At 55.2% G+C, this 15943-nt stretch overlaps 3 non-coding genes across 3 annotated transcripts; all 3 read right to left on the reverse strand.

Annotated features, from left to right (window-relative positions):
* Positions 1–6388: 6388 nt before the first annotated feature.
* Positions 6389–6470, reverse strand: trnas-gcu (transfer RNA serine (anticodon GCU)). The gene has a single exon. It is a non-coding gene; the product is annotated as a tRNA-Ser (tRNA).
* Positions 6471–10750: 4280 nt separating this feature from the next.
* trnas-gcu (transfer RNA serine (anticodon GCU)) lies at positions 10751–10832 on the reverse strand. The gene has a single exon. It is a non-coding gene; the product is annotated as a tRNA-Ser (tRNA).
* Positions 10833–14704: 3872 nt separating this feature from the next.
* Positions 14705–14786, reverse strand: trnas-gcu (transfer RNA serine (anticodon GCU)). The gene has a single exon. It is a non-coding gene; the product is annotated as a tRNA-Ser (tRNA).
* Between the last annotated feature and the right edge of the window lie 1157 nt (positions 14787–15943).

Genomic DNA, 15943 nt, shown 5'->3' on the forward strand with positions numbered 1-15943 from the left:
CACCAGGACACCCTAGGCCGCAGTTCGATGATCGACTTTGTAGTCGTGTCATCGGATTTGCGGCCGCATGTTTTGGACACTCGGGTGAAGAGAGGGGCGGAGCTGTCAACTAATCACCACCTGGTGGTGAGTTGGCGCCGATGGTGGGGGAAGATGCCGGTCCGACCCGGCAGACCCAAGCGTATTGTGAGGGTCTGCTGGGAACGCTTGGCAGAATCCCCTGTCAGAAAGAGTTTCAACTCCCACCTCCGGCAGAACTTCGCCCACGTACCGGGGGAGGCAGCGGACAGTCAGTCTGAGAGGACCATGTTTCGTGCCTCCATTGTTGAGGCAGCCGATTGAAGCTGTGGACGCAAGGTTGTCGGTGCCTGTCGTGGCGGCAACCCCCGAACCCGCTGGTGGACACCGGCGGTAAGGGATGCTGTCAGGCTGAAGAAAGAGTCCTATCGGGCCTTTCTGGCCTGTGGTACTCCGGAGGCAGCTGACAGGTACCGACTGGCCAAGCAGAATACGGCTTCGGTGGTTGCCGAAGCAAGAACTCGGGCGTGGGAGGAGTTCGGTGAGGCCATGGAAAACGACTTCCAGACGGCTTCGAAGAAATTCTGGCCCACCATCCGTCGCCTCAGGCGAGGGAAGCAGTGCACCATCAACACTATTTATAGTGGAGATGGGGTGCTGCTGACCTCGACTCGGGACGTTGTGAGTCGGTGGGGAGAATACTTCGAAGACCTCCTCAATTCTACCGACACGCCTTCCATTGAGGAAGCAGAGCCTGAGGACTCCGTGGTGGACTCATCTATCTCAGGGGCTGAAGTAACCGAGGTGGTTAACAAGCTCCTCGGTGGCAAGGCCCCGGGGGTGGATGAGATCCGCCCGGAGTTCCTTAGGGCTCTGGATGTTGTGGGGCTGTCATGGTTGCCACGCCTCTACAACATTGCGTGGACATCGGGGACAGTGCCTCTGGATTGGCAGACCGGGGGGGTTGTCCCCCTTTTTAAGAAGGGGGACCGGAGGGTGTGTTCCAATTATAGAGGAGTCACACTCCTCAGCCTCCCTGGTAAGGTCTACTCAGGGGTACAGGAGAGGAGGGTCCGTCGGGAGGTTGAATCTCAGATCCAAGAGGAGCAATGTGGTTTTCGTCCTGGCCGTGGAACAGTGGACAAGCTCTACACTCTCTACAGCGTCCTTGAGGGTGCATGGGAGTTCGTCCAACCAGTCTACATGTGTTTTGTGGACTTGGAGAAGGCGTTCGACCGTGTCCCACGGGGAGTTCTGTGGAGCGTGCTCCGGGAGTACGGGGTACCGAGCCCCTTGATACGGGCAGTTGGGTCCCTGTACCACCGATGTCAGAGTTTGGTCCGCATTGCTGGCAATAAGTCGGATTCATTTCCAGTGAGGGTTGGACTCCGCCAATGCTGCCCTTTGTCGCCGATTCTGTTCATAACTTTTATGGACAGAATTTCTAGGCGCATTCGAGGTGCTGATGGGATCCGGTTTGGTGACCACAGTATTTCATCTCTGCTTTTCGCAGATGATGTGGTACTGTTGGCTTCCTCAGGCCGTGATCTCCAACTCTCACTGGAGCGGTTCGCAGCCGAGTGTGAAGCGGTTGGGATGAAGATGAGCACCTCTGAATCTGAGACCATGGTTCTCAGTCGGAAAAGGGTGGAGTGCCCTCTCCAGCTCGGGGAGGAGATCCTGCCCCAAGTGGAGGAGTTTAAGAATCTTGGGGTCTTGTTTACGAGTGAGGGGAGGACGGAGCGAGAGATCGACAGGCGGATCGGTGCAGCCTCCGCTGTGATGCGGACGCTGTATCGGTCTGTCGTGGTGAAGAGTGAGCTGAGCCAAAAGGCGAAGCTCTCGATTTACCGGTCGATCTACGTTCCGACCCTCACCTATGGTCACGAGCTGTGGGTCGCGACAGAAAGAACAAGATCTCGGGTACAAGCGGCCGAAATGAGTTTCCTCCGCAGGGTGTCTGGGCTCTCCCTTAGAGATAGGGTGAGAAGTTCGAACATCCGGGAGGGACTCAGTGTCGAGCCGCTGTTCCTCCACGTAGAGAGGAGCCAGATGAGGTGGCTGGGGCATCTCTTTAGGATGCCTCGTGGACGCCTCCCTGGGGAGGTGTTCCGGGCATGTCCCACCGGCAGGAGGCCCAGAGGACGACCCAGGACACGCTGGAGAGACTACGTCTCCCAGCTGGCCTGGGAATGCCTCGGCATCCCTCCGGCAGAGCTGAAAGATGTGGCTGGGGAGCGGGAAGTCTGGGCTTCCCTGCTGAAGCTGCTGCCTCCGCGACCCGACCCCGGATAAGCGGAGGATTTTGGATGGATGGGTGGATGATTTAATTGGCTTTAGACAATTAAAAATCCCAGAGATACCTCAACATATCCTAAACAACAGGGTGAAACAACCTTCCCACAATATAACCAACTAAGAAAATGCAGCGATTCGATGAGGATGGGATTCGAACCCATGGGTGTAGAACACAATGGATTAGCCACTCGGCCACCTCATCAGCTCTTGTGGTTTTCCAAAGGACTGAAAAGTGTCTCTAAATTCAGAAGGCTTAGTAACCAAGATGAAGTTGGATATTTTTGTAAGTGTAGAAAGGTAGTATTGGGTTAAACTCTGTTTACTTGGACCAGGACTGTGTTTAGACTTTGGTTCCCTTTCAATTTAAAGACTGATTCTAATTTCTCAAAACCTTGCATGTTTCAAGAGAACCCTCCACATCCCCTGAGGGACGGGTTTGATTGAACACATGGACTGAAAAGTAGCTCCCAGTCCAGATGGTGGCTGAGCATAATGACGATGCGGAACTTTAAGTTTTTTGGAAGTCAAGAAATGCAACATTTCTGTCATATTCGGTTTGGTAGAGCAGGACTGCACTTAGACGTTGATTCTTTTAATATTTAGATACTGATTTAATTGAGCTGTCACCTTATCATGGTGGAAGGGTTTGCGTGTCCCAATGATCCTAGGAGCTAAGTTGTCGGGGGCTTTTTTGCCCCTGGTATTGTCACCCTTGGCACACAGGTCCTAGGTGAGGGTCCAGACAAAGCATGGCTCACAAGAACCCCAATGATGACCACAATACATGGACCACGATTTCCCTTGCCCGGACGCGGGTCACCGGGGCACCCCTCTGGAGCCAGGCCTGGAGGTGGGGCTCATTGGCGAGCGCCTGGTGGCCGGGCCTGCACCCACGGGGCTCAGCCCGAAGAGGCAACGTGGGTTCCCCCTCACATGGGCTCACCACCTGGGGGAGGGGCCAAAGGGGTTCGGTGCAATGCAAGTCGGGCAGCGGAAAGAGGCAGGGACCTTGGCGCTCTGATCCCCGGCTACAGAAACTAGCTCTTGGGACATGGAATGTCACCACTCTGGCTGGGAAGGAGCCTGAGCTGGTGTGCGAGGCAGGGAAATTCTGACTAGATATAGTCGGGCACACCTCCACACACAGCTTAGGCTCTGGTACCAGTCCTCTTGAGAGGGGTTGGACACTCTTCCACTCTGGAGTTGCCCAAGGTGAGAGACGCCGAGCAGGTGTGGGCATACTTATTGCCCCCCGGCTTGGCGCCTGTACACTGGGGCTCACCTCGGTAGACGAGAGGGTAGCCTCCTTCCGCCTCAAGGTGGGGGGACGGGTGCTGACTGTTGTTTGTGCTTATGCACCAAACAGTAGTTCAGAGTACCCACCCTTTTTGGAGTCTTTGGAGGGTGTGCTGGAGAGCGTTCCCCCTGGAGACTCCCTCGTCCTGCTGGGGGACTTCAATGCTCACGTGGGTAACGACAATGAGACCCGGAAGGGCGTGATTGGGAGGAATGGCCCCCCAATATGAACCCGAGTGGTGTTCTGTTACTAGACTTCTGTGCTCGTCATGGATTGTCGATAACGAACACCATGTTCAAGCATTAGGGTGTCCATATGTGCACTTGGCACCAGGACACCCTAGGCCGCAGTTCGATGATCGACTTTGTAGTCGTGTCATCGGATTTGCGGCCGCATGTTTTGGACACTCGGGTGAAGAGAGGGGCGGAGCTGTCAACTGATCACCACCTGGTGGTGAGTTGGCTCCGATGGTGGGGGAAGATGCCGGTCCGACCCGGCAGACCCAAGCGTATTGTGAGGGTCTGCTGGGAACGCTTGGCAGAATCCCCTGTCAGAAAGAGTTTCAACTCCCACCTCCGGCAGAACTTCGCCCACGTACCGGGGGAGGCAGCGGACATTCAGTCTGAGAGGACCATGTTTCGTGCCTCCATTGTTGAGGCAGCCGATCGAAGCTGTGGACGCAAGGTTGTCGGTGCCTGTCGTGGCGGCAACCCCCGAACCCGCTGGTGTACACCGGCGGTAAGGGATGCTGTCAGGCTGAAGAAAGAGTCCTATCGGGCCTTTCTGGCCTGTGGGACTCCGGAGGCAGCTGACAGGTACAAACTGGACAAGCAGAATACGGCTTCGGTGGTTGCCGAAGCAAAAACTCGGGCGTGGGAGGAGTTCGGTGAGGCCATGGAAAACGACTTCCAGACGGCTTCGAAGAAATTCTGGTCCACCATCCGTCGTCTCAGGAGAGGGAAGCAGTGCACCATCAACACTATTTATAGTGGAGATGGGGTGCTGCTGACCTCTACTCGGGACGTTGTGAGTCGGTGGGGAGAATACTTCGAAGATCCTCAATTCTACCGACACGCCTTCCATTGAGGAAGCAGAGCCTGAGGACTCCGTGGTGGACTCATCTATCTCAGGGGCTGAAGTAACCGAGGTGGTTAACAAGCTCCTCGGTGGCAAGGCCCCGGGGGTGGATGAGATCCGCCCGGAGTTCCTTAGGGCTCTGGATGTTGTGGGGCTGTCATGGTTGCCACGCCTCTACAACATTGCGTGGACATCGGGGACAGTGCCTCTGGATTGGCAGACCGGGGTGGTGGTCCCCCTTTTTAAGAAGGGGGACCGGAGGGTGTGTTCCAATTCTAGAGGAATCACACTCCTCAGCCTCCCTGGTAAGGTCTACTCAGGGGTACAGGAGAGGAGATCCGTCGGGAGGTTGAATCTCAGATCCAAGAGGAGCAGTGTGGTTTTCGTCCTGGCCGTGGAACAGTGGACCAGCTCTACAATCTCTACAGCGTCCTTGAGGGTGCATGGGAGTTCGTCCAACCAGTCTACATGTGTTTTGTGGACTTGGAGAAGGCGTTCGACCGTGTCCCACGGGGAGTTCTGTGGAGCGTGCTCCGGGAGTACGGGGTACCGAGCCCCTTGATACGGGCAGTTGGGTCCCTGTACCACCGATGTCAGAGTTTGGTCCGCATTGCTGGCAATAAGTCGGATTCATTTCCAGTGAGGGTTGGACTCCGCCAATGCTGCCCTTTGTCGCCGATTCTGTTCATAACTTTTATGGACAGAATTTCTAGGCGCAGTCGAGGTGCTGAGGGGATCCGGTTTGGTGACCACAGTATTTCATCTCTGCTTTTCGCAGATGATGTGGTACTGTTGGCTTCCTCAGGCCGTGATCTCCAACTCTCACTGGAGCGGTTCGCAGCCGAGTATGAAGCGGTTGGGATGAAGATGAGCACCTCTGAATCTGAGACCATGGTTCTCAGTCGGAAAAGGGTGGAGTGCCCTCTCCAGCTCGGGGAGGAGATCCTGCCCCAAGTGGAGGAGTTTAAGTATCTTGCGGTCTTGTTTACGAGTGAGGGGAGGACGGAGCGAGAGATCGACAGGCGGATCGGTGCAGACTCCGCTGTGATGCGGACGCTGTATCGGTCTGTCGTGGTGAAGAGTGAGCTGAGCCAAAAGGCGAAGCTCTCGATTTCCCGGTCGATCTACGTTCCGACCCTCACCTATGGTCACGAGCTGTGGGTTGCGACCGAAAGAAAAAGATCTCGGGTACAAGCGGCCGAAATGAGTTTCCTCCGCAGGGTGTCTGGGTCTCCCTTGGAGATAGGGTGAGAAGTTCGAACATCCGGGAGGGAATAAGTGTCGAGCCGCTGTTCCTCCACGTAGAGAGGAGCCAGATGAGGTGGCTGGGGCATCTCTTTAGTATGCCTCGTGGACGCCTCCCTGGGGAGGTGTTCCGGGCATGTCCCACCGGCAGGAGGCCCAGAGGATGACCCAGGACACGCTGGAGAGACTACGTCTCCCAGCTGGCCTGGGAACGGCTCGGCATCCCTCCGGCAGAGCTGAAAGATGTGGCTGGGGATCGGGAAGTCTGGGCTTCCCTGCTGAAGCTGCTGCCTCCGCGACCCGACCCCGGATAAGCGGAGGATATTGGATGGATGGGTGGATGATTTAATTGGCTTTAGACAATTAAAAATCCCAGAGATACCTCAACATATCCTAAACAACAGGGTGAAACAACCTTCCCACAATATAACCAACTAAGAAAATGCAGCGATTCGATGAGGATGGGATTCGAACCCATGGGTGTAGAACACAATGGATTAGCAGTCCATCGCCTTAACCACTCGGCCACCTCATCAGTTCTTGTGGTTTTCCAAAGGACTGAAAAGTGTCTCTAAATTCAGATGGCTTAGTAACCAAGATGAAGTTGGATATTTTTGTAAGTGTAGAAAGGTAGTATTGGGTTAAACTCTGTTTACTTGGACCAGGACTGTGTTTAGACTTTGGTTCCCTTTCAATTTAAAGACTGATTCTAATTTCTCAAAACCTTGCATGTTTCAAGAGAACCCTCCACATCCCCTGAGGGACGGGTTTAATTGAACACATGGACTGAAAAGTAGCTCCCAGTCCAGATGGTGGCTGAGCATAATGACGATGCGGAAGTTTAAGTTTTTTGGAAGTCAAGAAATGCAACATTTCTGTCATATTCGGTTTGGTAGAGCAGGACTGCACTTAGACGTTGATTCTTTTAATATTTAGACACTGATTTAATTGAGCTGTCACCTTATCATGGTGGAGGGGTTTGCGTGTCCCAATGATCCTAGGAGCTAAGTTGTCGGGGGCTTTTTTGCCCCTGGTATTGTCACCCTTGGCAAACAGGTCCTAGGTGAGGGTCCAGACAAAGCATGGCTCACAAGAACCCCAATGATGACCACAATACATGGACCACGATTTCCCTTGCCCGGACGCGGGTCACCGGGGCCCCCCTCTGGAGCCAGGCCTGGAGGTGGGGCTCATTGGCGAGCGCCTGGTGGCCGGGCCTGCACCCATGGGGCTCAGCCCGAAGAGGCAACGTGGGTTCCCCCTCACATGGGCTCACCACCTGTGGGAGGGGCCAAAGGGGTTCGGTGCAATGCAAGTCGGGCAGCGGCAAGAGGCAGGGACCTTGGCGCTCTGATCCCCGGCTACAGAAACTAGCTCTTGGGACATGGAATGTCACCTCTCTGGCTGGGAAGGAGCCTGAGCTGGTGTGCGAGGCAGGGAAATTCTAAATAGATATAGTCGGGCTCACCTCCACACACAGCTTCGGTTCTGGTGCCAGTCCTCTTGAGAGGGGTTGGACACTCTTCCACTCTGGAGTTGCCCAAGGTGAGAGACGCCGAGCAGGTGTGGGCATACTTATTGCCCCCCGGCTTGGCGCCTGTACACTGGGGTTCACCTCGGTAGACGAGAGGGTAGCCTCCTTCCGCCTCAAGGTGGGGGGACGGGTGCTGACTGTTGTTTGTGCTTATGCACCAAACAGTAGTTCAGAGTTCCCACCCTTTTTGGAGTCTTTGGAGGGTGTGCTGGAGAGCGTTCCCCCTGGAGACTCCCTCGTCCTGCTGGGGGACTTCAATGCTCACGTGGGTAACGACAATGAGACCTGGAAGGGCGTGATTGGGAGGAATGGCCCCCCCAATCTGAACCCGAGTGGTGTTCTGTTACTAGACTTCTGTGCTCGTCATGGATTGTCGATAACAAACACCATGTTCAAGCATTAGGGTGTCCATATGTGCACTTGGCACCAGGACACCCTAGGCCGCAGTTCGATGATCGACTTTGTAGTCGTGTCATCGGATTTGCGGCCGCATGTTTTGGACACTCGGGTGAAGAGAGGGGCGGAGCTGTCAACTAATCACCACCTGGTGGTGAGTTGGCTCCGATGGTGGGGGAAGATGCCGGTCCGACCCGGCAGACCCAAGCGTATTGTGAGGGTCTGCTGGGAACGCTTGGCAGAATCCCCTGTCAGAAAGAGTTTCAACTCCCACCTCCGGCAGAACTTCGCCCACGTACCGGGGGAGGCAGCGGACATTCAGTCTGAGAGGACCATGTTTCGTGCCTCCATTGTTGAGGCAGCCGATTGAAGCTGTGGACGCAAGGTTGTCGGTGCCTGTCGTGGCGGCAACCCCCGAACCCGCTGGTGGACACCGGCGGTAAGGGATGCTGTCAGGCTGAAGAAAGAGTCCTATCGGGCCTTTCTGGCCTGTGGTACTCCGGAGGCAGCTGACAGGTACCGACTGGCCAAGCAGAATACGGCTTCGGTGGTTGCCGAAGCAAAAACTCGGGCGTGGGAGGAGTTCGGTGAGGCCATGGAAAACGACTTCCAGACGTCTTCGAAGAAATTCTGGTCCACCATCCGTTGTCTCAGGAGAGGGAAGCAGTGCACCATCAACACTATTTATAGTGGAGATGGGGTGCTGCTGACCTCGACTCGGGACGTTGTGAGTCGGTGGGGAGAATACTTCGAAGATCCTCAATTCTACCGACACGCCTTCCATTGAGGAAGCAGAGCCTGAAGACTCCGTGGTGGACTCATCTATCTCAGGGGCTGAAGTAACCGAGGTGGTTAACAAGCTCCTCGGTGGCAAGGCCCCGGGGGTGGATGAGATCCGCCCGGAGTTCCTTAGGGCTCTGGATGTTGTGGGGCTGTCATGGTTGCCACGCCTCTACAACATTGCGTGGACATCGGGGACAGTGCCTCTGGATTGGCAGACCGGGGGGGTGGTCCCCCTTTTTAAGAAGGGGGACCGGAGGGTGTGTTCCAATTATAGAGGAATCACACTCCTCAGCCTCCCTGGTAAGGTCTACTCAGGGGTACAGGAGAGGAGGGTCCGTCGGGAGGTTGAATCTCAGATCCAAGAGGAGCAGTGTGGTTTTCGTCCTGGCCGTGGAACAGTGGACCAGCTCTACACTCTCTACAGCGTCCTTGAGGGTGCATGGGAGTTCGTCTAACCAGTCTACATGTGTTTTGTGGACTTGGAGAAGGCGTTCGACCGTGTCCCACGGGGAGTTCTGTGGAGCGTGCTCCGGGAGTACGGGGTACTGAGCCCCTTGATACGGGCAGTTGGGTCCCTGTACCACCGATGTCAGAGTTTGGTCCGCATTGCTGGCAATAAGTCGGATTCATTTCCAGTGAGGGTTGGACTCCGCCAATGCTGCCCTTTGTCGCCGATTCTGTTCATAACTTTTATGGACAGAATTTCTAGGCGCAGTCGAGGTGCTGATGGGATCCGGTTTGGTGACCACAGTATTTCATCTCTGCTTTTCGCAGATGATGTGGTACTGTTGGCTTCCTCAGGCCGTGATCTCCAACTCTCACTGGAGCGGTTCGCAGCCGAGTGTGAAGCGGTTGGGATGAAGATGAGCACCTCTGAATCTGAGACCATGGTTCTCAGTCGGAAAAGGGTGGAGTGCCCTCTCCAGCTCGGGGAGGAGATCCTGCCCCAAGTGGAGGAGTTTAAGTATCTTGGGGTCTTGTTTACGAGTGAGGGGAGGACGGAGCGAGAGATCGACAGGCGGATCGGTGCAGCCTCCGCTGTGATGCGGACGCTGTATCGGTCTGTCGTGGTGAAGAGTGAGCTGAGCCAAAAGGCGAAGCTCTCGATTTACCGGTCGATCTACGTTCCGACCCTCACCTATGGTCACGAGCTGTGGGTCGCGACAGAAAGAACAAGATCTCGGGTACAAGCGGCCGAAATGAGTTTCCTCCGCAGGGTGTCTGGGCTCTCCCTTAGAGATAGGATGAGAAGTTCGAACATCCGGGAGGGACTCAGTGTCGAGCCGCTGTTCCTCCACGTAGAGAGGAGCCAGATGAGGTGGCTGGGGCATCTCTTTAGGATGCCTCGTGGACGCCTCCCTGGGGTGGTGTTCCGGGCATGTCCCACCGGCAGGAGGCCCAGAGGACGACCCAGGACACGCTGGAGAGACTACGTCTCCCAGCTGGCCTGGGAATGCCTCGGCATCCCTCCGGCAGAGCTGAAAGATGTGGCTGGGGAGCGGGAAGTCTGGGCTTCCCTGCTGAAGCTGCTGCCTCCGCGACCCGACCCCGGATAAGCGGAGGATATTGGATGGAAAGAACAAGATCTCGGGTACAAGCGGCCGAAATGAGTTTCCTCCGCAGGGTGTCTGGGCTCTCCCTTAGAGATAGGATGAGAAGTTCGAACATCCGGGAGGGACTCAGTGTCGAGCCGCTGTTCCTCCACGTAGAGAGGAGCCAGATGAGGTGGCTGGGGCATCTCTTTAGGATGCCTCGTGGACGCCTCCCTGGGGTGGTGTTCCGGGCATGTCCCACCGGCAGGAGGCCCAGAGGACGACCCAGGACACGCTGGAGAGACTACGTCTCCCAGCTGGCCTGGGAATGCCTCGGCATCCCTCCGGCAGAGCTGAAAGATGTGGCTGGGGAGCGGGAAGTCTGGGCTTCCCTGCTGAAGCTGCTGCCTCCGCGACCCGACCCCGGATAAGCGGAGGATATTGGATGGATGGGTGGATGATTTAATTGGCTTTAGACAATTAAAAATCCCAGAGATACCTCAACATATCCTAAACAACAGGGTGAAACAACCTTCCCACAATATAACCAACTAAGAAAATGCAGCGATTCGATGAGGATGGGATTCGAACCCATGGGTGTAGAACACAATGGATTAGCAGTCCATCGCCTTAACCACTCGGCCACCTCATCAGTTCTTGTGGTTTTCCATAGGACTGAAAAGTGTCTCTAAATTCAGAAGGCTTAGTAACCAAGATGAAGTTGGATATTTTTGTAAGTGTAGAAAGGTAGTATTGGGTTAAACTCTGTTTACTTGGACCAGGACTGTGTTTAGACTTTGGTTCCCTTTCAATTTAAAGACTGATTCTAATTTCTCAAAACCTTGCATGTTTCAAGAGAACCCTCCACATCCCCTGAGGGACGGGTTTGATTGAACACATGGACTGAAAAGTAGCTCCCAGTCCAGATGGTGGCTGAGCTTAATGACGATGCGGAAGTTTAAGTTTTTTGGAAGTCAAGAAATGCAACATTTCTGTCATATTCGGTTTGGTAGAGCAGGACTGCACTTAGACGTTGATTCTTTTAATATTTAGATACTGATTTAATTGAGCTGTCACCTTATCATGGTGGAGGGGTTTGCGTGTCCCAATGATCCTAGGAGCTAAGTTGTCGGGGGCTTTTTTGCCCCTGGTATTGTCACCCTTGGCACACAGGTCCTAGGTGAGGGTCCAGACAAAGCATGGCTCAAAAGAACCCCAATGATGACCACAATACATGGACCACGATTTCCCTTGCCCGGACGCGGGTCACCGGGGCCCCCCTCTGGAGCCAGGCCTGGAGGTGGGGCTCATTGGCGAGCGCCTGGTGGCCGGGCCTGCACCCACGGGGCTCAGCCCGAAGAGGCAACGTGGGTTCCCCCTCACATGGGCTCACCACCTGGGGGAGGGGCCAAAGGGGTTCGGTGCAATGCAAGTCGGGCAGCGGAAAGAGGCAGGGACCTTGGCGCTCTGATCCCCGGCTACAGAAACTAGCTCTTGGGACATGGAATGTCACCTCTCTGGCTGGGAAGGAGCCTGAGCTGGTGTGCGAGGCAGGGAAATTCTGACTAGATATAGTCGGGCACACCTCCACACACAGCTTAGGCTCTGGTACCAGTCCTCTTGAGAGGGGTTGGACACTCTTCCACTCTGGAGTTGCCCAAGGTGAGAGACGCCGAGCAGGTGTGGGCATACTTATTGCCCCCCGGCTTGGCGCCTGTACACTGGGGTTCACCTCGGTAGACGAGAGGGTAGCCTCCTTCCGCCTCAAGGTGGGGGGACGGGTGCTGACTGTTGTTTGTGCTTATGCACCAAACAGTAGTTCAGAGTACCCACCCTTTTTGGAGTCTTTGGAGGGTGTGCTGGAGAGCGTTCCCCCTGGAGACTCCCTCGTCCTGCTGGGGGACTTCAATGCTCACGTGGGTAACGACAATGAGACCCGGAAGGGCCTGATTGGGAGGAATGGCCCCCCCAATATGATCCCGAGTGGTGTTCTGTTACTAGACTTCTGTGCTCGTCATGGATTGTCGATAACGAACACCATGTTCAAGCATTAGGGTGTCCATATGTGCACTTGGCACCAGGACACCCTAGGCCGCAGTTCGATGATCAACTTTGTAGTCGTGTCATCGGATTTGCGGCCGCATGTTTTGGACACTCGGGTGAAGAGAGGGGCGGAGCTGTCAACTGATCACCACCTGGTGGTGAGTTGGCTCCGATGGTGGGGGAAGATGCCGGTCCGACCCGGCAGACCCAAGCGTATTGTGAGGGTCTGCTGGGAACGCTTGGCAGAATCCCCTGTCAGAAAGAGTTTCAACTCCCACCTCCGGCAGAACTTCGCCCACGTACCGGGGGAGGCAGCGGACATTCAGTCTGAGAGGACCATGTTTCGTGCCTCCATTGTTGAGGCAGCCGATCGAAGCTGTGGACGCAAGGTTGTCGGTGCCTGTCGTGGCGGCAACCCCCGAACCCGCTGGTGTACACCGGCGGTAAGGGATGCTGTCAGGCTGAAGAAAGAGTCCTATCGGGCCTTTCTGGCCTGTGGGACTCCGGAGGCAGCTGACAGGTACAAACTGGACAAGCAGAATACGGCTTCGGTGGTTGCCGAAGCAAAAACTCGGGCGTGGGAGGAGTTCGGTGAGGCCATGGAAAACGACTTCCAGACGGCTTCGAAGAAATTCTGGTCCACCATCCGTTGTCTCAGGAGAGGGAAGCAGTGCACCATCAACACTATTTATAGTGGAGATGGGGTGCTGCTGACCTCGACTCGGGACGTTGTGAGTCGGTGGGGAGAATACTTCGAAGATCCTCAATTCTACCGACACGCCTTCCATTGAGGAAGCAGAGCCTGAGGACTCCGTGGTGGACTCATCTATCTCAGGGGCTGAAGTAACCGAGGTGGTTAACAAGCTCCTCGGTGGCAAGGCCCCGGGGGTGGATGAGATCCGCCCGGAGTTCCTTAGGGCTCTGGATGTTGTGGGGCTGTCATGGTTGCCACGCCTCTACAACATTGCGTGGACATCGGGGACAGTGCCTCTGGATTGGCAGACCGGGGGGGTGGTCCCCCTTTTTAAGAAGAGGGACCGGAGGGTGTGTTCCAATTATAGAGGAATCACACTCCTCAGCCTCCCTGGTAAGGTCTACTCAGGGGTACAGGAGAAGATGGTCCGTCGGGAGGTTGAATCTCAGATCCAAGAGGAGCAGTGTGGTTTTCGTCCTGGCCGTGGAACAGTGGACCAGCTCTACACTCTCTACAGCGTCCTTGAGGGTGCATGGGAGTTCGTCCAACCAGTCTACATGTGTTTTGTGGACTTGGAGAAGGCGTTCGACCGTGTCCCACGGGGAGTTCTGTGGAGCGTGCTCCGGGAGTACGGGGTACCGAGCCCCTTGATACGGGCAGTTGGGTCCCTGTACCACCGATGTCAGAGTTTGGTCCGCATTGCTGGCAATAAGTCGGATTCATTTCCAGTGAGGGTTGGACTCCGCCAATGCTGCCCTTTGTCGCCGATTCTGTTCATAACTTTTATGGACAGAATTTCTAGGCGCAGTCGAGGTGCTGATGGGATCCGGTTTGGTGACCACAGTATTTCATCTCTGCTTTTCGCAGATGATGTGGTACTGTTGGCTTCCTCAGGCCGTGATCTACAACTCTCACTGGAGCGGTTCGCAGCCGAGTGTGAAGCGGTTGGGATGAAGATGAGCACCTCTGAATCTGAGACCATGGTTCTCAGTCGGAAAAGGGTGGAGTGCCCTCTCCAGCTCGGGGAGGAGATCCTGCCCCAAGTGGAGGAGTTTAAGTATCTTGGGGTCTTATTTACGAGTGAGGGGAGGACGGAGCGAGAGATCGACAGGCGGATCGGTGCAGCCTCCGCTGTGATGCGGACGCTGTATCGGTCTGTCGTGGTGAAGAGTGAGCTGAGCCAAAAGGCGAAGCTCTCGATTTACCGGTCGATCTACGTTCCGACCCTCACCTATGGTCACGAGCTGTGGGTCGCGACAGAAAGAACAAGATCTCGGGTACAAGCGGCCGAAATGAGTTTCCTCCGCAGGGTGTCTGGGCTCCCCCTTAGAGATAGGGTGAGAAGTTCGAACATCCGGGAGGGACTCAGTGTCGAGCCGCTGTTCCTCCACGTAGAGAGGAGCCAGATGAGGTGGCTGGGGCATCTCTTTAGGATGCCTCGTGGACGCCTCCCTGGGGAGGTGTTCCGGGCATGTCCCACCGGCAGGAGGCCCAGAGGACGACCCAGGACACGCTGGAGAGACTACGTCTCCCAGCTGGCCTGGGAATGCCTCGGCATCCCTCCGGCAGAGCTGAAAGATGTGGCTGGGGAGCGGGAAGTCTGGGCTTCCCTGCTGAAGCTGCTGCCTCCGCGACCCGACCCGGATAAGCGGAGGATTTTGGATGGATGGGTGGATGATTTAATTGGCTTTAGACAATTAAAAATCCCAGAGATACCTCAACATATCCTAAACAACAGGGTGAAACAACCTTCCCACAATATAACCAACTAAGAAAATGCAGCGATTCGATGAGGATGGGATTCGCACCCATGGGTGTAGAACACAATGGATTAGCAGTCCATCGCCTTAACCACTCGGCCACCTCATCAGTTCTTGTGGTTTTCCAAAGGACTGAAAAGTGTCTCTAAATTCAGAAGGCTTAGTAACCAAGATGAAGTTGGATATTTTTGTAAGTGTAGAAAGGTAGTATTGGGTTAAACTCTGTTTACTTGGACCAGGACTGTGTTTAGACTTTGGTTCCCTTTCAATTTAAAGACTGATTCTAATTTCTCAAAACCTTGCATGTTTCAAGAGAACCCTCCACATCCCCTGAGGGACGGGTTTGATTGAACACATGGACTGAAAAGTAGCTCCCAGTCCAGATGGTGGCTGAGCATAATGACGATGCGGAAGTTTAAGTTTTTTGGAAGTCAAGAAATGCAACATTTCTGTCATATTCGGTTTGGTAGAGCAGGACTGCACTTAGACGTTGATTCTTTTAATATTTAGATACTGATTTAATTGAGCTGTCACCTTATCATGGTGGAAGGGTTTGCGTGTCCCAATGATCCTAGGAGCTAAGTTGTCGGGGGCTTTTTTGCCCCTGGTATTGTCACCCTTGGCACACAGGTCCTAGGTGAGGGTCCAGACAAAGCATGGCTCACAAGAACCCCAATGATGACCACAATACATGGACCACGATTTCCCTTGCCCGGACGCGGGTCACCGGGGCCCCCCTCTGGAGCCAGGCCTGGAGGTGGGGCTCATTGGCGAGCGCCTGGTGGCCGGGCCTGCACCCACGGGGCTCAGCCCGAAGAGGCAACGTGGGTTCCCCCTCACATGGGCTCACCACCTGGGGGAGGGGCCAAAGGGGTTCGGTGCAATGCAAGTCGGGCAGCGGAAAGAGGCAGGGACCTTGGCGCTCTGATCCCCGGCTACAGAAACTAGCTCTTGGGACATGGAATGTCACCTCTCTGGCTGGGATGGAGCCTGAGCTGGTGTGCGAGGCAGGGAAATTCTGACTAGATATAGTCGGGCACACCTCCACACACAGCTTAGGCTCTGGTACCAGTCCTCTTGAGAGGGGTTGGACACTCTTCCACTCTGGAGTTGCCCAAGGTGAGAGACGCCGAGCAGGTGTGGGCATACTTATTGCCCCCCGGCTTGGCGCCTGTACACTGGGGTTCACCTCGGTAGACGAGAGGGTAGCCTCCTTCCGCCTCAAGGTGGGGGGACGGGTGCTGACTGTTGTTTGTGCTTATGCAC

This window comes from Idiotropiscis lumnitzeri, chromosome 9, assembly GCF_059441095.1.
Source record: "Idiotropiscis lumnitzeri isolate Australia: NSW breed Sydney's pygmy pipehorse chromosome 9, RoL_Ilum_1.0, whole genome shotgun sequence".
In the NCBI taxonomy this organism is placed as follows: Eukaryota; Metazoa; Chordata; class Actinopteri; order Syngnathiformes; family Syngnathidae; genus Idiotropiscis; species Idiotropiscis lumnitzeri.